The sequence below is a fragment of the Bombus affinis genome, chromosome 9 (assembly GCF_024516045.1).
Source record: "Bombus affinis isolate iyBomAffi1 chromosome 9, iyBomAffi1.2, whole genome shotgun sequence".
In the NCBI taxonomy this organism is placed as follows: Eukaryota; Metazoa; Arthropoda; class Insecta; order Hymenoptera; family Apidae; genus Bombus; species Bombus affinis.
In genome coordinates this window covers 4780485-4804932 of record NC_066352.1, presented here as the reverse complement: position 1 = coordinate 4804932, position 24448 = coordinate 4780485, and the positions used below count along the sequence as shown (strand labels likewise).

At 37.2% G+C, this 24448-nt stretch overlaps 1 long non-coding RNA gene across 2 annotated transcripts in view; it reads left to right on the top strand.

Annotated features, from left to right (window-relative positions):
• Window positions 1-2342: 2342 nt before the first annotated feature.
• The window catches only part of LOC126920643 (uncharacterized), a 95751-nt gene continuing 73645 nt past the window's right edge, over window positions 2343-24448 (top strand). The window contains exons 1-3 of one of the 2 annotated variants that reach the window (XR_007712042.1): window positions 2361-3359; window positions 5886-6209; window positions 9344-14826. This is a non-coding gene — a long non-coding RNA (uncharacterized LOC126920643). Of the gene's footprint in view, window positions 3360-5885; window positions 6210-9343; window positions 14827-24448 lie in introns of those variants that run through there. The other variant, XR_007712041.1, reaches the window with a different exon arrangement.

The window sequence follows — 24448 nt, the reverse complement described above, 5'->3', positions numbered from 1 at the left end:
TGACTGTTTTATTTGTATTTAGTTTTATCCGAAAAATTAAATACTTGGTTTGTGTAGATCAATAATTGTTCGTTTATGAAAATATCAATAATAATTGAACTTGAAATTGTATGCAAAAATTCTGTTCCTTTTTAAAGAAATTGCTGCTTTAATTTGCACTGTGGTACCTATATTTAAAGAATTTTTCATTTTTTAATTTCTTATTTAACATTTTTATACTAATAAGTGAGAATATTTCTTCGTAAAATAATTATGAAATTTTCTATGTGAATGTAAGTTGAGTGTCACTGGCAACACACCGCAGCTTCGAATATTCAGCAAGAGATGGCGCTGTCAGTACTATCAACTAACTTAAATATTCACAATTTAATTCATCTATCCTTTCATAAATCTTGCAGCTGTTTTAAATATCGTTTATTGTCCTTTTATGTACTTTAAGGCAGTTAACATAATATGTAATATAATATACAAATGTACTGCCATTAATGTTTATTTACGTTAGTTCATAATATTTTCCCTAGAAAATTTGACGAAATTGGTGTTTCTTGGTCATGATCATTGACTTACGTTCTCTCAAAGGGTTACGTAAAACCAAGGGCGGAAACTCGAGTAGAAACGTGTGTCGCAGTTCGGTACACGAGAACAAATGCGATATAATGTTACTTCTCAATGGCCTTCCATGATACATACGTTTTTTATATACGCTTCAGAAAGTCTCTTCTATCAACATTGTCCATCTATGTATTCTTATTGACGCAATACTCGACAAAACATAGTATACATTTGAGTATCTTTGCATGCAAACCGTAAAAATATCTACCTATACTTTCGCTTTTTTTAATAGATTTCAATTGTTCTAAGCATTGGTAATATTTTAAATTACGATACAATCTCCAATTTTCAGTTAGGATGAAAATTATTTTTTTAATTATCATAAAGTCTACATATTTCAAGAAAATTGCACGCTTTTCAAATATTTATTTAATTTTCCTTAACATTACAGCACGAATTTACATCGCAACATAACAAAATTTTTGTTTGTAGTATTACAACTTTTGCGCTTTAAGATGACGACTTTCTTCTTTTCGAGTTCAACAAGCATATATAATTTATGAATGTATCAATAAAAACTTACTCTAAACAACTCAGAAAAAGATCCTTGCGTATAAAGGGAATTTCAAAGCGGATTCCTTTACATCAAACGCACGTTGCGTTGGAGCTACTATATCAGTAGACTAGCTGAAGCCCAGCGGAGAGGCAAGTTTACGATGTAACAGTGCAGGTCGGCTGATCTGCGAACGAGATTGGACCTGTAATTCAGTAGACCGATATTTACGATATTTATTGGACGGACGAAACAATGGATCGATATTGTTTTTCGATTGGCCGTTCTTTGTGTTTCATATGCTGGTGGTTACACACGCGGCGGTTTATCGCGGCGGCGTGTGTGCGGTTGTACTTGTATGGAAAACACAGACGCGGTCGTCCGCGCAGAGAGCAAGCCTCGTAAGCAACCGGGATCTTTATACGAACGAACATAAATAATATTTAATATGACAGGGAGAAGCGGCGCTGCTTTGTGCGATATATTTGGCATAGAAATGTCACCGATCGCGTATCTTACTTTCAAATAAGATCGCGCTCTTACTTTATCTCCATGGCGGATTGTGCGTCGAGCATTCAAAAACGCTATCCGTATCGATGAGCATCTTTTTTTTCTTCCGCGTATATAAGTATAATTTGATCGAGCAAGAACAGTCAGGGCTAAAAGGTTATAACATACTACATTAATGACAGGAAATGAAGGAAAATGGTATTATTTGAAAATGTTATCTGCGCTTATAGAATAATGGAGATGAGTGTATCAATGTTTTTATCGTTTATCTACTTGGATATAACTTTACTTCTACTCGATTAGATAATGTAAGTATACCAGCCTTTATAATTTCTAACCACGTTCTTTCTCTATTTCTAAGCAACTCTCGAATCTCGATACATGTACACATCTTCCAGGAAGTAGCTAGTTCTTGTTCGTACGCTTTCGCAGAAAACGTATAATACACAAACCCGACAGGAAAGCTCGCGGTCTCGCGATCTGCCGGTGTTCGTCGAATCTTCGATCAGTCCAGATCGAGCTGGAGTTGGCGAGCGCAGGAACAAGAGACGTATCGTCCATTTGAATATCAAATTTGATGCCGCGGCATAGCTCTTTCGCGTATCGCGTTATCCATAATCGTATTCAAATGAAGATCACATAAGGTATGCTGTTTTAACGGAGGTTAACTCTCGAAGCGCCGTCTTTCTTTCTCTAGCGCCCTCTAGTTTCCCTCCGTCGTCCCCTTCCACTCCTGCATCTCTGGTCAGCGTTCGCAGTATGGCGCGGAGTGGGACGAAAGAGAGGCTACGTTCGGTGACGAACAATAACGATAAAGCGTATAATGGTTAAGCGCGACAAATATACATAGGCAGCTCTAGGAGCGCGAGCTTCCTTGGAACTTGGAGCGCCAACGAAGTGTGGTGCAACGGAGGGAGAGAGAGAGAAAAACACAGAGCGAGAGAGAGTGTGATAGAGGTGAACGGAGGAGGAAGAGGTTAGAGAAGGGATCCACATATGCATACAATTGATACAGATATACCATCGTCTTTATATACGTGTCGCGTTATTCTTGCTGCTGCCGCGCGCGGTATACCGAGCCGGCATAACACGAACGGCCCGAGCGGAGAGCGCCTCATAGTCTACAATACGATAACGCCGCTCTCATAGATTCGATGTAGCCAGCCGAACGAACCAGACTACCGGATACCTGCGCGACCGTCCTCCGCCGCCTTATTGCGCTGACTATTCGCGACAGGACAGGTTCGCGTACATCTGTTCTTGTCATAAGGAGTGATTTAGGGCTGGTTGCGGGCATTGATCTACCCGCCGCGGAGGATATCGACCATAGAACCGCGGATCTCTCTTCAAAAAATCCAAGATCGAACGTGTTCCATTAAGCAACAACGTTTCAATGCCATTTTTCAGGGTAATGTTTGAGGTATGATTTGAGGTTAAGTTAATGGAATAAGGAGATAGCAGAGGATGTCAGTAAAGTTTGAAGGTGAAGTCGACACATAGATTGCTTTTATGTAGCAATGGCGTTCAACCGCTCTGTTTTCAATTCTATGGCGTCTGCGATATCGATATCGATTACATCGATTTTGTTTGAATAACAGAGTTTTTGGTACTGTTTAGTGAATTATCTTTAATTGTACGTGTTTTCCGTGAATAGTGTAATATTTTGAAGTGTTCACAACTTAACCTGGATCTAACCTAAAATTCACCTCATGTTTATGGTATCTTTGACTGATCTTTTGATTATGTAAGTTGAGTAACATTAGTTTACATTTTATTATTTAGTGAACACTCTCTAATTAATGTAACATTCGTTATTCCAACGTATTATTAAAATTCATACTATTTGTTGATTCGCCCGATTAAAATTCGTAATGAATGGATACTTCAATTTCATTAAACAGTAATATAATATCTTCAAGAGTAAACTAGTTGTAATTGTGTGTAAACATTGTTATTTCAATTTAGAATAATCCTTTTCCCTTGCGTATCCAGAAGTAACTGCCTAGAAGATATCTTTACAAATCACATTTATTCTCGTATACAAATTAATTTAGAAGTTAATAAATCAAAGCTGTTACATGTATGCCTTTTAGTCACTTCTGTGCATACATTCGAATTTCTATTAGGAGGTAATGGATTGGAAATTATGCTAATTGCTAATTGTTCCATGCTGTTTCGAGAATATTTCCCATCGTATTCAGTATAGGAGAGTTAGTCCGTTTCCATAGATAATGCTGTTGAGAAACACGGACATAAGCTCATGTATGACGCACCGGATAACCAGTTCTGTGTGATTTGTGGCTATTCCTGGCAGATCTGTTTGCGATAATAAAGTGGCAATGAGGCTTGTTACCGAGGCTAGTTGAACGAGAATCGTCGTATTCTCGGCGCTAGATTGTCAACATCATTGGTACATCATTTTGTAGAGATCATCTATCGCTGTGTCCACAGGTATATACCTGTCTCTATTTGAAACTAGTATTTATTCTTGTTAAAAAAAAATGTAATTCTGTCACGTTTATGTAAGTGATAATCAAAGATAAAAAAATCATTTCGTTACACGTCGTATCTACTAGTAACTGTTATTAAAATGTTTAACGTGGTATAAATTACAGCGTTTCGCTGTTTGAGATCTTGACTGATAAATTACGCCGTTTTTGCGTTCAAATTATCGTTGAAATTTTAATTTATTTTATCATAAGGTAGATACAGCTGTGAGTTCATAAGTAAATCTTTACGATTAATTCGTAGCTAGTAAAAATTATTTCTTGAGGCAATGCAACTATTAAAGCGGAAGTTGAAAAGATAAAATATTATTTGTATATTAATGTTTCGCGATGAATTTACTTATTTATGGATCAACTTTCGTTAGATTATAGCAATGTTCCAAACTGTTAAAGACGCAGGAAATATCTTTTAATAATTTTTGCAAAGCATCACAAAAAAGGATACAGAATATAAGGAAAATGATATTTTATCTCAGTTTTTAAACTCAGAGTACCTTGGTTACTTTCCGATGGAGTTATGAATTAAAAATGATATTTGGCTTTTTTCTTTATATTTTTCCTTACCCTGTTCTCCATATCTGTTGTTTTTTCCACGACGCATGCTTACGTAGCGATTGCACGTAGATGACTGTTTATTTTCACCGCTCCATTATCTATTTTTAATGTTGGACCAGACGTAGTGTAAAATACGCTCGACGCTGTGAATGTAAAACTTAATCCCCGGCCGCAAAGGTAAAAAATTTTTATAATTCATGAGATGTTCATTTAACAAAGCGTAAATGAACAAAAACCGAACTGGTGTTTTCATAATATTTTCATGGCTCGGTTACAAACACCATATAACACGAGTCTCTTTAATTCTGCTTTTAAGAAAAATATATGTACGTGATTATAAGTTGGAATTTAATTAATTTCGTAAATTCGGTGTATTTCTAGAAATTATGTATTATAAAATTCATACCAGGGATGTAATAACGTATAAATATTTTTGTGAATAATAATTCTATATATTTTCCATTTATCATTCTTGTTTCAACTTTCGTGCTTAAAATTGTAGATCTGTGTTCTTCTAGCATAGAAAGTTTAGCTAAAATTACATGCAATTATACTTTAAATACGCCCAGGTATATGTATATGTAGTATATTCAGACATGTTCTCATTAAGTATGAATATTCTAATTTCATAACAGAAAGGAAAATTCCTATTTTTTTATTTCTTCATTTTTATTTTTCTACCATCTTTTATTGCTTATTTGCTCTTATTTTTTATTCTATTTTATTCCTTACTCATTATCGCATACAACAAATGCATTCATAATTCTTAGAAAAGATTCCACTATACATCTTATTATATTCGCTATACACGATATATATTTTTTCGTATCTGAAATTAAATACCCGTGCTTATACAATATCTATTCACACTGGAAATACCTAACCAATAGTATTCCAGTTTGAAATAGAATTATCATTTCTATATATTACCTATATTTGTACCTTTTTGTATCAACGTCTAATTTTCCTCACGTGTTAAAGTTTCTGTTAACGTGTGAAGATTCAGGAGAATGTTGAATACCGGAAACCGCTCGGAAGACGAAACCAACGGATATTTAAAGTCGATACAATAGCGCATTACCGACTGTATATTCAGTCCCGGCGTTTTGTTGGGCTGGCTACTTGTCATGTATCAGTGTATACGTCAGAGGAAGAGCACAGAAGCGAGTCTAGATCCGGACGAAAACGAGATGCTTATATTGTTGCAGATCCATTGTTACACCCGAGTCAGAAGAGAGGTAGGCCTGGCCACGTTGGTACCGCCTACTAGAGTGATCCCGACAAGGAAGGACTTGACCAACCTCGTCCTGCCCCTCCAGCACGATCCTCTACTCCTGGACTCAACCTGACGGGATCACGTTCTGTGCTGTCGTTCCGATTAATTCTTTTGCTGTAAAGGGTGCACTCTTTGGCCGATTCACCTGTCGCAAAGCGTATTGGAGATCGTTGATGCCGTGGAAAGAGAAATGGCGGCGGTTCAGGTTTATGCAACCCAGATATATTTATCATTCTTCCAGAAGAGTAATTGCAAAGTAAGTACCTATCCGCTAAGAAACTGCTATCACGCAATACTATGCTTTTCTTTTGATGATTGGACTTGTACCCTAGATCGAGGGAGAAATAGTACTACATTATTTTGAAAAACCTCTGAAAAATGTGGGTTAATGTAGACTGAAATGTTATAGGTGGAGTTATTGCAGTTTAATTAATCTTGCAAGCTTGTTATGCTGCGGAATGATTATTTTATGTCACGATTGTTTTTTTTTTTTTTTTTTTAGACAGTTTATTAGGAGTATCTATCTGGAATGTAATTCTCTAATTAATGCAGAAGTTTTTTAAGTATATTAGTTTAGCTAGAATAATCCGCATTGAAGAGCGAAATTCTAGAAGAAATTGTCATTTCAAGCTCCTGTAGGATTAATTGATTTCAAATTTGTAAGATGATGTACTATTTTTAATTAGTGCAATGATTGCAATATTAAAATATCAGTCGAGACGTATGAAATTAGAGAGGTGCAGGTCAATTTCCTGCTTGACCTGCCACGATAAATGCAATACATATTTACCAATAATGTAGATTTTTCTTATCTCCTGTATAAAATAAGTATTCCTTCATGAATAAAAATCTCGTGGATTCACCTTCATATCTCATCGTGGTGTCCTTTTTCTCGCTCGTTGTAACCAGGATTTTTTTCCTTCATTCACCCACTATATTACATAAGCTTTATGTATACTTCTTTACATTCTTCCTTTGCTTTGCACGTGTTAATCTATGCGTCTTTCAAGTTCTTTACCTTGTCCTTTTCTCTGTGAGATTATTTTTAAGTCGCATTCAGATAAAACGTTGTAAAGGAGGTTTTGATAATACTTCGTACTTGAATACGTACGTATTTTATTTTGTTTTAACTCTGTTCCAAATAACTGTACTTATCTGTATAAACAAATTGAAAGAAATTAATAGAGAATACAAATAACGTCCGTCGCAATGACTTCCAACAAATACTTTAATTTAAAACAAAATAGAATACACGTGAAGAATATAAAATTGTGAAGTTTTATTCCGATATTGGATCGAAAAGATCGATATCCCAAAGAACAATACTTCGATAGACTTTGAAGAATCTTCGAACGAGGACTCGAGTGTGTCGAATCGTTCATGAAACGCGGCAGTATTCTTTAAGCGGAAAACGTATACGTCTCTTGAGTTATTCGTCTGTAACGAATAGCTAGCATTAGTTAACAGGATATCAAAAGGATACCTTGTGGCAGGCCACCAAGGCACCAAGACCCCACCCAGTCGATGCCCGGTGTAACATCAGGAACGAAACCCTACCGAACACAATGCCTCGAACCTGAGACTCTATCGCGATATCATCCGGTTATAAATTGGAACACAGCTTCGCCCTGGCATTATGATGTCTCTAATATGTCTTTTTCCTCGTTGGTCACTGACCGACCGATCTCTGAGTCGATCACCAACTGTATTTTTGTTTCTGAGGCATTCGTGTGTCCAGCAAATTGCTGCACTTTCCGCGACAGAACCGTCTATTCTCACAATCAGTGGAAAAATCATATTCTACGCTCCTATTTGGAAGATACATTAAGATCGGTTCGTTTGGAAAACATTAGACCGACGATAGGAAATTCTCAGAAAGAAAAGAAATCTAATTAAAAGTTCTACTATTTAATCTTTCATTATTGATGATTGTCTCCTACCTATTCCGTTGATGATGATTTTTTCATTCTTTTTTAGTTAAATATTCTTTCAATGCCTTTGTAGTCTAGTTCTCAGTATTCAACATTTTTCCTGTGAAAAAGTTTTACAATGATCTAAACTAATTCATCTAAAGAAGACTGTCTTCATTGTAAATTTTTCTACCTGTCTCGTATACAATATAAAGCCTACGATATACTTTGTTATAGAGAATAGTTTGTCGATCAACTTTTCAACAGCAGACAATTCCTGCAGTGATTTTAGGATTTGTGAAAATCCCAAAATAGACAGGACTCTTCTCGATTCTGATCTATAAACGCTCTAGGAAAAACGTAACTGATATAAAAATTCGTGTCGAAAATTATTGGGACGTTTTTGAGATTCCGAAATTTAAGGAAAAACGCGGCAACATGTTGCAGCTTCGAGGATTGTATAACACAAAAGATGAATGCCCTGTATCTGTCAGGAAGAGCAAATTGAGGATAGAGAATGAGAATGTGAGGTACGAAAATGTGATGTTGCACGCGTGGCCCGTGGTCGAACACTTTTTGCAGACTGGAGAATATTTATGGACAATACGAAGTGGCCTGGAGTTGCAAGATCCTCGACCTCTTCCGCCGACCAGGAATTATTCAAAATCCTTGCTCGTGCGACTGCTCGAGATAAATAACGTTCGCCTCTTCCTCCACTTCTCTTCTTCCCTTATCCAGCTTCTCTTCCACCTTCATCGGATGTTTCGTGTGGGTGAGCTCTCGGGGCTCTCCGTTGTTGGATGTTTAACATAACACGGGCAATCATTTATGCGTGGCGAGCTGGACAGCGACCCCATAATTTAGACCAGTGGGCAGAACTAGCTTGCAGCACTACCCTGCGATTGGTCCCATACGGGGTGTACCTCGTAACCTTGTACTTGAACGCTTCTTGGAATACACTTTAATGTCTGTCTTCCACTGCTCCACTTCGTCATTCATTTGCAACAGTTCTTTTCCTCGCTCGATATTCGACCGTTTCAATTCCTTTGGTGTATTTATATTGTACCGTAGAAGAATTATTGATAGTGAGTTGTCGTAGAAAAAGGAGGGTAATACGTTTTCTATTAAAAAGAATATCGCAGATCTGGAGGTTTTCCTCCTACAGCGAATAAATCAGTCTCACATTGTATATACTTGCATTGCATATACATTGCATATGTGCAACTTGTGTCTTAACTTCAAACGCTTACTGCACGATTTTTCTAGTATCTGCTAAGCAATCCAAGCGATCTATTAAATGTTGTAGCACTGTGTCCATTGCAGAACATAGAAACACGTATAATTTGTATTTAGAGGTTTGTGACCTAAAAACTACGAACCAGAGGTAAACATTTTATACGATAGATAATCGAATTAATTTGTTAGTTTTCTTTACGAAATAATTTTCACAATTCTTTAATATTTCCATAACATGTTTTAGTTTGGAGTATCTACACGTCCATATGCTCCTCCAGTGCAAAACTTGTCAATTCATTTAAAATCCCTGGAGACTGAGTTGGCCCATTCATAAGAGATTGAAGAATGCATTTTCCTTGCTGCGGCGGCTTTTAAAAAGTCACTGGGTATATCGAGGGGGCCTATATACGTATGTAAGCATCGCAAGGCCCCCCACGGTGGGATAAAGGCAGGCTCCACGACAGTAGCCATGTACACCATGGGTTAGACAATGCCGCTCGCATTAATACACTTCATATTAGTCCGTTTTAATGCGTGTTTGCCGGCCATTGTGAATGAGCGACACTGTTTATCACCGACCCCCGTATGGCCCCCTACCCCCTGGGTCGGGGGGGTGGGCGCATTTGTCCCGAGCCTGCTGGTGATCGGGGGGATAACAAATCCGTATACGCCGTATTCAGTTTTTCAATTCCTTCGTTCGCGTGTATCTGGTTCACTCGATTCCTACCGACCTCTTTCCACCAAACATAAGTTGGTATCATCACTGAAGTATGAAAATTAGAATTTCGAAGAGACGGTGATTTAAGGGATGGTTCCTTTAGTTGGAAGATCACATCGTTGAATTTTGGATAAGATTTTGTTAGAGTGTTCTTTTCCAGTTAGTTCTAACCCTTGGGCAACCGCAACGATTCCGTACAATTTCAAACGAAATTTGGCTTGATGCATATGAATATATTTCGTCTGATTGTGTTTGCACAAAAGAAAATTGATTTTTTCTTAACAATTTTATGAAAATCTGTATTAGATGGATTAATTGTCGAATTGTCGAAGTCCAATGGTATTTTTAATTTAACTTAACGTAGAAACTGTCTTTACGATCCAATTTTGCGATTAATGTCAATATGTAAATAGTATAATATTGTAACATTATGCAAGGTGTTTGGAATAATTAACTATATCCTTCTCACAACTTTGAACTACAATAGCTACCATAAGTATAAGTAGTACTTCTGTGGATAAAACGAAGTTAAAGAGCAAAAGGAAAGACATAGTAATGGGAATAAGAAGACATTGAAGTCCCGACTGGATAAATATAATTCGTTAACTGATGCTGTTAGGACATCACCCCCGACTCTAGCAAAGCTCATGTAGCAACATTATTTCTGGCATTGACTCTTGACTACACTCGCTCCGTGGTGTATGATCCAAACACGATAACGTCATCTCATATGACTCACGAAACCCGAAATACACGTGCACGTTTCATGATCGTTCGGTTTACTGTCATTTTGATATTCGTGAATCTACTCGATGCTGTACTTCTTTAATCTTCTTCTACTTTATCGTGCAACTTTGATCTGTTCGGCTTAATTGACTCATTTTCTGAAATTTTCTTAAAATGATATTTTAATGTCATTTACTACGTATTCAATTACTAAGCGTTTCATCACCTTTTTTATAATTTCAGAACGACTCGATGTTATTAACAATGTTGGAAATTTTCGTAATTGCGCATTAATCCAGGTCTCTAATAGTTAATTAAGACTAGAATTGTCAAGCAGAATGAGCAATATTTTATGAAAAATGACGAACACTTCTGTGATGTGTATCTTTACGATATCTCGTCGCTTTTATTTCCTTCTATTTTCATCTCCAGCTTCTATATTATCTTAACTCTCGCGGGCCGAACTAACACGAATTCCACGTGAATTTGCAAAATCGATCGTCCTTGCGCGTAAAAGAATCACGCGAGCGCAAGAAGACGGTCGCGTATTCGAAAAAACTTTCGCGTTCTCGGAAAGATTTGCAAGGCAAAGGAAAGGCCGACTGTGTAGCGAAAGAGGCAAGCAGAGATTAAGAGGAGAAGACGAAAGAGGAAAGCACGGGGAACGGGATAACTGCTCTGTTTGACGACGTTGCCAGAATATTAATGCAGTCCGTGTTCGACTCCGCGAAACAAACTGCGTCGCGCCAAAAACTGTCAGTGAGTCAATCCGCTTCGGGTCGTCCCGACTATTTCGTAATCCTGTGTAGGCAACGAATATTCACGGCTACGCTCGCTCGACAAGCTTGATCCTATTCTGATGCCTGATAAATCTTGACGTGCCAGTTCGAGAATGCCAGAACACTTCGTGCAATCCTTTCTCCATAGCGATCAAATATGTCGAAATAGTAACTGTTCCTTCTCAGCTTGTTCGAGAGAATTAACATCAACTTGCCGCAAAATGCAGAAGCGTCCGTCAAAATGATTCACGGCGGGATGTCGCTCCTGTTATAGAAATAAAGTTGGAAAATATGCTCGGTGCCATGTGTCGCGCGTCGATCTGTTATTAATATCCATCGATGATTTATAAATAGCGCGGGGAGGTTGCACTAGAATTTTCCAAACACTTTTGACCTGCCCACTGGGAAGAGACAAATTAACCTGTCACCAGGGTTATCGAATATCTTGCACGTGATAAGTTATTTATTTCGAGAACTCGATGTTGTTTGCTGCATCGTTTCGGTTCTGTTGAAGACGAGTTTATGTGATAAATGAAAATAAATTCCATTAATACGATAATCATTTCGTGGTTTTAATAAATTTATTCATAATTATATCAATTACTATGATCAGAGATAACAAATATTCCTATATTTACATATTCGATCATTCCACTCAAACAGAAACGAGCTATTTTACGCTACAGATGAAACAATGAAACGATCTATATGCTTATAATAACGGAATGACTTAATGGTATTCTACATAAAAAATAATTAATCTTAATATTTTTAAAAAACTGTAAATTCTTATAGTGTGTATTAATTAAATATGTAATAATTGAGTATTTCATTAGTCTAATGGAATAGCTAACTATGTATATCTTTAAAATATTCCAAAAGTACCACAGTGTTACGTAGAATACGTGAGAATCACGCGGTGAAAAATGTTAAAAGTATGTGATTCTCAGATTTGTCACTACAGTCTGGTAATCTCGTTAGTTACTAGCGAAGCGAGTTATCAGCACTCGATTCTCAGGCTTCATCCAAGCGAGAGCGCCGTGTATCTCCGGCACCGGTGAAAATCCTTTATCTTCAAATCGCCGGAGATAATTTGGCCGGTGTAGACACGGCAAATATCTGTACAAGAGATCGGAATAAGGGTTGGCGTGTGGGCGGCGATGGTGGAAAATCGGTGCACAGAAAGACTATGTAGGTTATAGGGGACGAGATCACTAATACAGAAGATGTTTGCGAACCTGTTAATAATGCTGCGTTTGCTCGCCAGGTTATTAGTAATGGCAAACACCTAAATTGTTCTGCCGTGGATTAGTAATAAGCGCAGCTGCAAAGTTGTAGCTGTACCGGTGCAAAGATTTTCTCGTTTGTCGATTTCGTGAATCGAAATACCGCCATCTGTAAACTAATTCTCGTCGATCTTTTCTCGTACACTTTTCTTGTGATCTATGGAAATAGTAGTAGATATTTTATCTATTTATTTATCAGTAGATGGAACGAAGTTTCTTTTAATACATAAAAATTAATGCGAAATAATAAATGAAACTCGTCTTCTATCGATCAACTTACCTTGATGAATCTTACTTTTTAATATCGTAGTTATGGAGAAGAATCGCAAGGATTTGCTCAATACTTTTCTTGTCGCTATCTTATCTGCCATCTGATTTCAACAATTTTGTAAAGCTTAGAGAAATTGAAGTATTTATGAAACACTGCGATGAATTATCTTTTTTCCAAATCTAAATGCAGATACATACAATTACAGATACAATTCTTTTGCTAATGATTCTGCAAATTATTTTCTATTATCACCTCCATCTTATTGCATTCTACTTTTGCTTTTTTGTTATTTATTCTTCTATCAATGTGTCAAATCAGTTACTTCCATCAACTTCTGATCTTCATAAATATCATTGCTGTTAATAAATCTTCCAGAGCAAAAACTGTCCACTTTTCAATCAGCAAACAGCGATAATCTCGCTGGTTTTGGTAAAATCAGGATAGAAAGTCACGTGTAATCCATCTGTAACTTAAGTTCGGCAGCATATCAAATCCGTGGCGAATTTGAAATTTCGATAACCAGCTGCATGTTTGTCAAGACATCGTCGAGATATCCGATAAGATCTCGTTGCCGTGCTGTTGGTAAGGCTTGCTGTGGTAAATTCTGTCGCGGAAGGCTACGCCTCCCCGACTTGCCTCGCGAAATACCTTTCGAGGTTGTGCACGCCGTATTCCGGTGGATCTGCCGTGAACACATCCGGCGAAAACTAAACTGATTTAGCTTTAAGCACGTTAGGACCCCTTTAATAGCTTATAGGTAAACAAAATTAACATATCTTAACAGCGTTAAGAATTTCCGCGTCCCCGCACCGGTGCTTGGCCCAGACGGCGGGGGTTAAAGGGTAAGTTTGTTAAGTAGCGCAGGATCGCGAAACCGCCATCAGCTATACGAAGACACGCGATACCGAAAAGACGTGATACTCGAGATGACGCATCCTGTTTTTCCATGATAAGCAATGTTACCTTGTTTTTCTTACCGACGATCGATATTCTCCTGATATTTTATTTTTTGTACAGATAAAGCTTACCAAAGTATTTGGACGCTTATAAGCCTTTATAAATATATTATGTCTGTTATACGAAATACTTTGAAATTACGCTAACACTGTTATGAGACTCGATTGCCACGATTACATTGGCGAAGTTTGCGAAACAAATTCGAAAATAAACGTAGAAATTACAGGATATTTAATCGTGGAGATTACAAAAATATTTAAACAGTCGATTGTCTATTCCGTTAATAAGTTTCAATATTCAGTTGGACATGTATTATATAGAGCCTGGTCATTGTGAAAAAAACGTTTGCCTTTCATCTTTTCCATCTCCTTTCTTTTATACGATCGTTCGACACGAACAATGGCTGACAGAGCGAGTAGCCTTTAGAGCTTCCCACAGCAACAATTCAGTTTCTGGACGTCTTCAAAAGTTCGGGATACATTGGTACGTACAAGTATCGATGTTCCATCCGCGTTTGCAAATCGGCAGCAGCGTGCACGTTGAATTATTCAAGGGAGACCGGGCCTGATATCGCAGGTAGAACGCAGTAGCGGCGTTCGACGTCTTTCCACGAGACATTGGCGAGAGAAGAGCGAAAGCCAGGCCTGAACAAAGAGGAAGACACCAGCTACGAACAGGAGAGGTCAAGATTGTCGCGAGTCTTGTGCGCGGCCGCGAGAGAAACGAGAAATTCCTATTTACATATTTATTCCACGAAGAAGATCCACCGGATAGACGGAAAATGTCGTGACGCATTATCGGGTCTTTTTCATGAGAAAAATTCCCGGTTGCTCTTTCCGTGACCGAGATATGTATGGCTGCTCTATCAAGCTTTACCACTGTCTTCCGTAACATTTTCTCTGACTGATCGAAACGGGGACAATTAGATGCAAGCTTCAAGATTATAAATGAATTGAAACTTACGTGGCAAATATACGAGTATAATAAGTCCATTTTTGTTCATTTTCTAACTCTATTTTCCTTGGTAACTAACAACAGTACACAATTATTTTATAGTTTTGATAAATTTATTGGAAAATTTAATATTTTCTAGGGCCACTTATACTACGTTATGCGTACGAGAGGATTTCATTTAAAGATTTTACAAAAATGAATTACTGATGACGTAAATTATTTAACGTAGTTAATGTTAAATTTATTTAATGTACCAGTTGTACTTTTTCGTGTAAATTTCTATATTTTATTCTATATTTATTGGTACTGACAAAGTTTTCGTAGTGCCATATTTTCACTTTCCGAATGCGTTTAATTAATTATTATACCGCGAATGACACTGATGGTTGGAAGAAAAAATTATATGGATTTATAAATTTTATTTTATCACTTCTCTTCCAAATTTAATTCTTAAGTTTCCTAGACTGTCTGTGTTTCTTTATAGTTTGACTGTAACTGATTTCCGAAACTCGTAACAAGAATTCGTCTATTAATTATAATTTATGAGATTGAGATCTCGATCGATTCGGTTTCCCATTTGGTTGGACAAATAAAATCGCAATTAGGCTAAAAGCTAATTAATATTGGACAGCTAATTTCGGGCATCGATCCGTTCTGGTCTGCATTTTTGTGAATGCTAATAATACCGTGAACGAATGTCGAGTTGTACAGCTGTCAGGTATGCCCACCTGCTGATATTTCGAATCGAAAATGAAGTGGACAGCGATCTTGGTCCAGTCAACCATCAGAATCATTATATCCTGCCTTAACTAAAATTAATTGGAATTTGTTACACGTTTTGGTTAAATTGCCGTTTTTAGCTAATTGAATAATTCTTTATTACACGTTGAATCACTCTTATTAAAAATAACGTAATGATGCTAATGATTAAATGCTATTTAACATCTGTCAGGTATAAACACGCGCCAAGAGAATAGTACGTACAAAAGAATAGCTTTCGAGCTGGAAAGAATAGTTTTATTTATTTGAGGTTCGATTATCTCGCGCAAGACCACCTACAGCGATTTTCTCATAACTCAGTTCTCGTGGATAGTCGGCAAAAAGTAGTAGAATATCTTTGCGCTTATCCGTTTTCTCACAGATAACAGTCAATGCTCCGAGATTCTCTTATATTCAAAAATAATGTAATATATACGCTATGATTCATTCGTATTCGAACACTCTGATAGAGTTGTAGATCAAGTTTGCTTTGTTCTCAAAGAGAATGTTATATCTTCCATTTAAGAATATGAAATTTTATTATAGAATGTCGAATCTAGAAAATAAAAAGATAATCACTTCTCCAAGATACATGGCTAGATTTTTATAATTAAAATTATTCCAAATCGGAACTTTGTGTGAATTTTATAATTTTATACTTTCGATGAATATTTTATACAAAAAAATCACTCTATGCTGCTTTTCCATCAGTTTTCAATTTGCTTTACACGTGCTTCTGTTCAAATGTTGATACAGTGAAAGTGCGAGAACAAATAGGCGATAGGTGGATAAAACGAAAGACACCAGAAGAAAGGCGAATAGGATAGAAAAAAAGGATGAATCCTGGGACCCTCTACGCACCATCCTTCGGCTATTTTTCGGTGCGATCGTAAAATCTAATGGGCGCATAAACCGTGGAAAAAGAGCTTCGGCATAAAAAAGAGAACCGTCAGCGATAGAATCGTTATTAATACTTTATGTTAATTACCGCATCGTTTGGTTCGACGAACGGCCTTAAATCGAGTTGCTAAAGAGCCATGCTGGATCGTAAATTCGTTGTCTCGGCTTGACTCTCGATTAAAATCTGCTTTCAAGAGACGTCTACTGCCCCCCTCCCCTTCTTTCATTTTCACTACCTTTTCAGCATTTCGACTTTCCTATCAATCTAATTTATTTATCGGATATACCATTGGAATAAACGTCATTGTGGAGTCGATTAAAATCCTTGAATTATTGTCGCCATTTTCTGTTTCTTCGTTTTTCTAGACAAATCTTTAGAATCGAAATACAGAGTTTCAGGTTTGGTATTAAAAGACGTCGATTTTGAAAAGCCACAGGATACACGAGAAATATATTTGACTAACAGTGATTAAGAATCGATCGAGCAATTTTGTATTCACAAACATCTGCATGAATGCCGAGTTTTCATTTTTGAAACAGTATTGTTTCAAAGAATGTTCAATTAAAAAAAAAAAAAAAAAAAGGAAAAAGAAGAAGGTAAGGGAAGAGAAAAGTTGCACACGTATGTAATGAATTTTCATACTGGATGTTTCGATCAATGACATTTCATTCTATTCTTCCATAGTCAAAGTCTTCTTTCATACAGACATCTTACAATTAAATTATGCTTTAACTCATTCATAGATATGGTACTTGTAAAAAATATTTGTACAAAGTTTCTAAAGTCTTAAAAATGTTGAGCACTTCGAAGATTTTGTTCGGAAAAGGATGATGAGTGACCACGGTTTAGAAGAAAGTAGCAATTGAAAGACAGGAAGAGGAAAACCGTGATGGAGGGAGAACCAGCAGAAGCCGTAAAACATATATTAAAGCTACCACCATGAATATGCATGTCGTCCAGTTTTCAATTTTGTGCGAATACTTTCTCGGTTGCTGCTTTCCTTCCTGCCTCTTTCGAAAGTTTTACGAGCCGTAAAGGGAGCACCGGCCATTTCTGTCCTTGGATTAGCCGCAAGTGGACTTGGCTTCGTGGCTTATTAGCTTCACCTTTCGCACATTGTATCGTACTACGTATATTTCCTGCATCGCTTCTCCTGCGGCCCTCCCTTCCGGCATTTTCTTACTACGAATTACATATCTCCCTGAAATCTAATTTCCCTGCTAATCTTTAAGTTGTGTTATAAATATGCAAGTATTAGGCTATAAAGGATATAATGGATCCGAATGTTCGGATGTACGGATTAAAACAGTCTGCAGATTGTTAAGGACTGAGCATAAAAATTTATAAAATTTACAAAATTCACTGCGAAAAATAAAATAGGGCTAACTCGTGTGGATACTGAAACCAACCTTTTTAATGTAAAATGTGGTTTCCTATTTTTCAACTCTGCTAAGCTCGTGGTCGATGTTTTAGATATACATAAATTCTTTCTATAAATGTTTTTTATTAAGCACGTTACAAAACTATTCAGTGAACGTCGAAAATTGACTAAACACGCCGGGCATGTTAAAAGGATTAGGTAGAACCTAATTCTTCTGATATCTGTTCTAATATCTTTTCGACAAACCCAGTGACAAATGTATTAATCAACAATACCAAAGATTTGACATCGTTAAAGCTTCGTGCAAAAAGATACGATACATTAATTTATAGATACAATTCGCTAATGTAGAACGCAATCAGTTACACAATAAGTGATTGCAAACACATTTTGTAATGCCTAAAATACAAATATCTCTCCAAACTATCTGGAACTTCATCCAAACCAAACTCTTACCAAAGTTTCGATACACATAGAACCGAACCGTGCATAGCTGGAAGTTTTGCCGTATCCTGGAAACGAAGCAAACCATTGAACAAAAGGTACGTGAAAAGTGGAAACAGAAGAGAGTTCGAATTCTTAGCGACGATAATTTAACAGTCAATTAGACGGTATTCCGCGAGTTGCCGAATTCTGGTCGACGATCATATCGATCGACGAGCGTTATTTTGCTGAAATCGCTGTCTTGGTACGCGCTTCGAGTTCGACTGGTAACCGTCTCTCGGTTCCTAGTCCGATTTCGCCCTTCGTTTCGTCCATTCTCTCTGCATTTCAGGAAGATTCGACTGTGAACGGTTGAAAGCCACCGCCGCTGCCGCCGCCGCCGCCGCCGTGGTGCGATCCCTGCCCCCCACCAATCCAACACCGCCACCACCACCTTTCACCCCCTCGTAATTGTTTGATTACTCAGCACGGTGCTGAGCCACGGTTAAACTCAAACTAAGGCCTTCGCCAAGATTGTTCCGGCTCCACGAGCGATGGTTAACGTAAGGCTGGTGCGTCGAGCCGGCGTTATCGGGTATTACCGCCCTGGGGGAACGTTAATTAGCGATCATTAGTTAATTGATCGGCACCCGTCGGCGGTGCTCTTCCCGAACAGTTCAGCCGAACTGCGCCTCTCTCTTCCCTCTACCCAAGCTTCAACTGAATTCCCATGTGCGTTCATCTGTTAATTCAAGTAATGGACAGATCTTGCTGATAATGTATGCCACGGACAAGAAATTACTGGTATTTTTGTATAACGATACAATGTATTAACGAAAGAACGTAAGTTTTCAGTTAGCAATTGACGGAATATGTCGTTTGGTCACTTCGGGAAACAATTTATTTAAGGTAGAAGGTAATCGCATTTTTGTTTATGAGGAAATGATACACGTACACGGAATTGCATGTTACGTTTAAGTACTTGTTAAAGGATTTCGTACAATTACCTATGATTGCAGATCTGTACTTATTCAAAATAATTTCATATATAAATTAAACTTAGCATTCTTGAAGAGGTTAATGCCGAGATAGATTTGGTGATTTTCTAACGATATAATTTTTCTATTTAGGTTCTTTGTCTAGCAAAATAATGACACTAACAGAAATTCTATACTAGTTCCTAGTATTGCTCCATTATTCTCCTAAATTTCATGTTGATTGCACATTATGAAAATCAGATTTTGAAAATTTTTTTCAAACATTTGGAGAAGATGAATCGCTAAATACTCCAACGAAACCGGTTAATGGTAGTCCAAACAAAACCCGATGTGTACGACAGTGAATCGTAAACACCCCAAAGAATATCCCTGATTTCTCACGAGTATCTAACAAAATGTATAAAATGGAACAACGAACAGAAATTCTTTGACAAAAGTCTGTGGAAAAGGTATCAGTTCGACATTGAGTTCTCGAAAGATTATTTTCCTCGGAGACACTACTGGATCTACCCTTTTATGGATGACTTAACCATAAATTCTCCTTTCAACTTTAATCTCGGTTCAGAGATTATTTTCTTCTATCCAATACATCGATTTTCACTTTCGATAGATATTATTAAAGTTGCAGTGGATATCTCAGATGCAACGTAATTGCCTTCGTTGAATTTTCTTTCCCTTTGTGCTGTGATATATATTTCAATTTTTATGCAGTCACGATATGGCGATGCTCATTGACAAACAGCTGCGATCAAACGTACAACACAAGGTATTGCGAGTAGCCGGTAATTGTTAATGAATAAATATAAGTCCGGGACAATGGAGTTCGTATAAAACCGGACGCGGCCGACAATAGTCCTCCGCCTCCTCGTGATCGTCATCGAGCGGCAGGTGATGTTTTGTTCCCTCGGCAGAGCTCGTTTAAAATGAACCAATTTGAAAGATTAACTCGTTCTGCAATTACCATTCGAATTATCTTCTCTTCGCTCGGTAGCCTTATCGTTATCCGTTTCTGTTAGGAGAACTTCAAAGAAATATATTATACTTGCAATTTTATATAGTTCCTATAAAATTGTCATATTCCGTGGCAAAAGATTGTACTTTACCTTTCCACAGAGGTCGTAGTTCAAACTACTGTGAAAAGCCGGTGAAGTGGATCCAGAGTGCAAAGCACTCGATAGAAAGATGCTTTCCGCTCGAGGGAGCCGAAATAAGTTTCGATTCTTTTTTTTTTTCTTCTTTCTTTTTTTTCATCTCGGCACCTCATCTGGCTGATGGAAGAAGAAAACAGGTTCCATAGGTGTTACGCGTGGGAGACTTGGCCCCATCGAAGCGAATGCAGACCGATGAATGGCTTGACAAAATCATAACAAAAGAATTCATGCGTGTGACAAACGTTGCCTCGATAGGTCTTTTGGCTCTGTAAAGGGGGATGTGTTGCACACGCGTGGTTGCTTGTCATTGTGACGTGTCGAGATAGACCTGTACGTTCTGATTTACAACCGAATAAATTTCCGAACATCGAGTTACGTTTCCTTTTAATATCACAACTACCACAGTGGTCAAGATGACCAACTTGCAATTTTTCATAGAAATTTGATAAATTTTATAAATACAACGATACGTTTTTAGGAATTTGGATTACCTTTCGTGAAGATCTATTTTCATAAATTAAGTATTTTTTCATACATTTTTCATTTTGATTTCCTTTGTAGGAATTTTATGTTTTAGTCGTTGATGATAGTTTTATATAGTTCTCTTTTAGTATAATTAGTGCATCATTTTTTAAGAAAGCTACAATCAGATTAGCAATATTTTTGTGAAACAGAATTGAGTAGATGTGTTACAATTAATAGAACAGAGGATGTGCCTCAGTCACTGCACGTAACACCTCGAAAATCTGATTACCTAAAGATGATCAGATTATTTAGTAATACAACTGCGGAAGTGACTGCTACATAATAAAGCCACTTGCACTGGTCCTAATGAAAAACGCATAAAACTTACAGACCATAAAAGATGCAATTCACATTGTTAATGGTAAAACACCAGAGGATGATTTCATTCTAGATATTTTAAAGCTCGATAATGCTGTACTGTAATTGCAAAAAAGAAAACTAATTATTCTTACAATCATACTATTATGCGCTATATTAGAAATAAATAAGCAAACCAGAGAAACGTCTTTTCTGATAACAGAATCTCTTTCAAAATCCTTGATAATTATTTTTATGGATATTATAGAATATTATAGATTTTCATCTAAACATCGATGAAATATTTGTTAGCACCGACAAATGCAAAATATTTCGTCCAACTCAGCTAACACGTAGAGAAAGAAAGAAAATTGGAAGCAAAATTGTAGAATTCGTTCAATCCAAAATTTTACTAGAAAATTTAGTGTCTGTTAATACTTTTGTTCGTCACTGTACGCCAAACTAATGAACCTAATCTTTTCTGAACCTAACACTTTTCTCAGAACCGCCTACCCGGTACAAGCGATTAAATGCACCAGTTGCATAGAAGATAGACCACTGCCTGCGTTAATGTCGACGAGCCTGAGGCAGTGGGAGGATTTCTCAGACACGGATCACAGGGAATAGCAATAGGTTAGAGCCCTAATATTTTGACGTACTTTGATTAAACAATACTTTTCGCTGCGCGAACGAAAAAGAGCAAGAACTTATCTAGCGGACAGAAAAGGAGGTGGAAGGGAATAGAAGAAGCGACGAAATTATGGACGAGTTCTTGATCTCCCCTGGAATTATTGCTTGTCTGTGCCGGCGGAAGCAGCTGCACCGTAAATCTGCATTTTCGACAGGTGTTACGTTGATTGCGTTACATCGACGATTTCAATGAAGGCACGTCTTTCAGACCCAGTCCGCCGACGTGGGAATGATAGAATTCTAGTTATATCAAACTTTTTCTAGATAAAATTTCGTACGTCGTTAAGAAATTTATTTACTTTGGTTATTTTACTCTGACTATCGTATATTGAAATTTCGTTGATTGGTCATTTATTTTTTACCATTTTGATTGATCTACTATTGGATACTTGACCAAAGGAATACTGTTCAACTTTGCTATTTCCTCGAAAGAAAATTGATTCTATTCTTGAAAAATGATCTATATTCTGTCTCTGTATTTTCTTCAAATATTCATTTACTACATTTTATACATCAATTCTTGGTTTTGTTCTTCGTATGATTTATAAGAGTCCATGAATCACCACAATAAATTACTTTATTCTTTGCTCATTGCCGACCAGTTTTTATTTTCGTTTTAGCTATTTCTAAAAGAATACAGTCTCTTTGTTATTTATGTTTTCTGATAATTTCGCATGACTAGGATCATTCATCGATAGAATGTTCCATCGATAAATTTATATTTCCTAAACCAGAATAAAAGCTGAGAAAGTAATCTTTTCAAAACAGAAATCACATCTTGGCCTGTAATGAAAATTTAGGATAGATACGGAAACCTATCAAATCGTGAACTGATAAACCGAATTGATCGGTCAGAGAGGGTTGTCTTTGCTCGGTTGGAGTTGAGTGAATTTCGATCGGCCATCGAAGCGGCCGAGACTCTCGAACTGGTTGATGCATCGTCTTGGAGCAAGCCTAATCGCAACATTTTTTTTTCTCTTACGATTGCTCGATGGTACGGGTGAGTGTAAAGGGTCGGTGATTGGTCGAGACGGGAGAAGGAGCCCATACGGCCCTTGGGTCCCCATCCGAGATTGACCGTCCTACCGCCACGGGGATACCTTTGACGGGTCGGCAACAAGAACAAGTATGAAATCAGCCTCCCGACAGACAACGAACTCTATCAGATGGTAATTATGTGTACGGTTGATATAGCCAGATACGGCTCGATACACCTATATCCGAAATCTATACTGGGTGTTGGGCAATAAATCAAATCCTTCCCGAAATCTTGTAATAATCCATGCCAGTCTTACGTTGATCGTGTGTCTAACTTTGGTTTGCTGATTGGTTCTTTACTTATCGCTATTTTACCTGATCTGCTATTCCATACTTGATTGACGATTAGATTAGTTTATGGAAAAGAAATTGCTCTTTAATTATCAAGCGTTTTATTCGATTGATCTGCCGACATTCGACCAGAGGAATATTGCTTAGTTGTGTACGGTTAAGTTAGCTAGTTGAAAGGAAATTGCTTTTTAATAGAGCGCTCTGTTTGATTGATTTGTCATTCAGCATTCGATCAAAAGAATGTTGCTTCCTTTTCTATAATTATGTAGACTACCTGTTTGGAAAGAAATTGGTTTTTAATTATCAAATGGTCTGTTCGGAGATATTTAAAGAAATATTGCTAGGTACATCGACGTTATCGAGAAAGTCATTTCCTCAAAAAGAAATTCATCATGGAATTTATAAATTATCGAGTATGTTTTCTTCATTTATTATTAGGCATTTAACCAGGGGAACGTTGCTCAGTCTTATCCTCACTACATCCTCGTCATGAGATAGTATGTATATTTCTATAAGGGAAAATTTTTTGTTAAGCATTTAATGGTCGATTTGGTTGATCTGTTCTTCGATATTTAACAAGAAATATATTGCTCAAGCTTGGTATATTCGCCTTATGGAAAAAAGTTTCTTGGGAAGAAAATTGCTTTTTAATCATCGAGTAACCAGTGACCGATTGTCCGATCTAAATATATCGATCGCCTTTTCCATATGCAAATACCTGCAACCTTAACATTATCGTCACTTCGAAGTGACAGAGAGATTATTACGAGTAAGCTTCGTTCGTTCTTGATCGACAAAATGATAGCGGCTAGCGTATAATTTGTTGAGAAGTTGTACATGCAGGTAATTATCCACACACATGCACATTGTTTCTATATAGAAACATTGACACACAAATAACAATGAAACTTCAGGTATTGCTTAACCATTCGATCCAATTTATAAATTCCACGAAAGGAGTTTACAGTCTTTCAAATGTATGTATAGACAGCTATACAAGATCCATCTAGATGTAATTACGCTTGAACAAAATGACTCTTGCTGGAATAATTAAGAACTCGTTCACGTACGTGTTTTCTTTTTAAATCTATTTTCGGAACACCCGGTACGTGAAATACGTTCGAGACGGTACGTTAGCGACTGACATCGTGAGTGACGTACGATATGGAGGAAAGCATTGGGCAGTCTATAATATATAATAAAA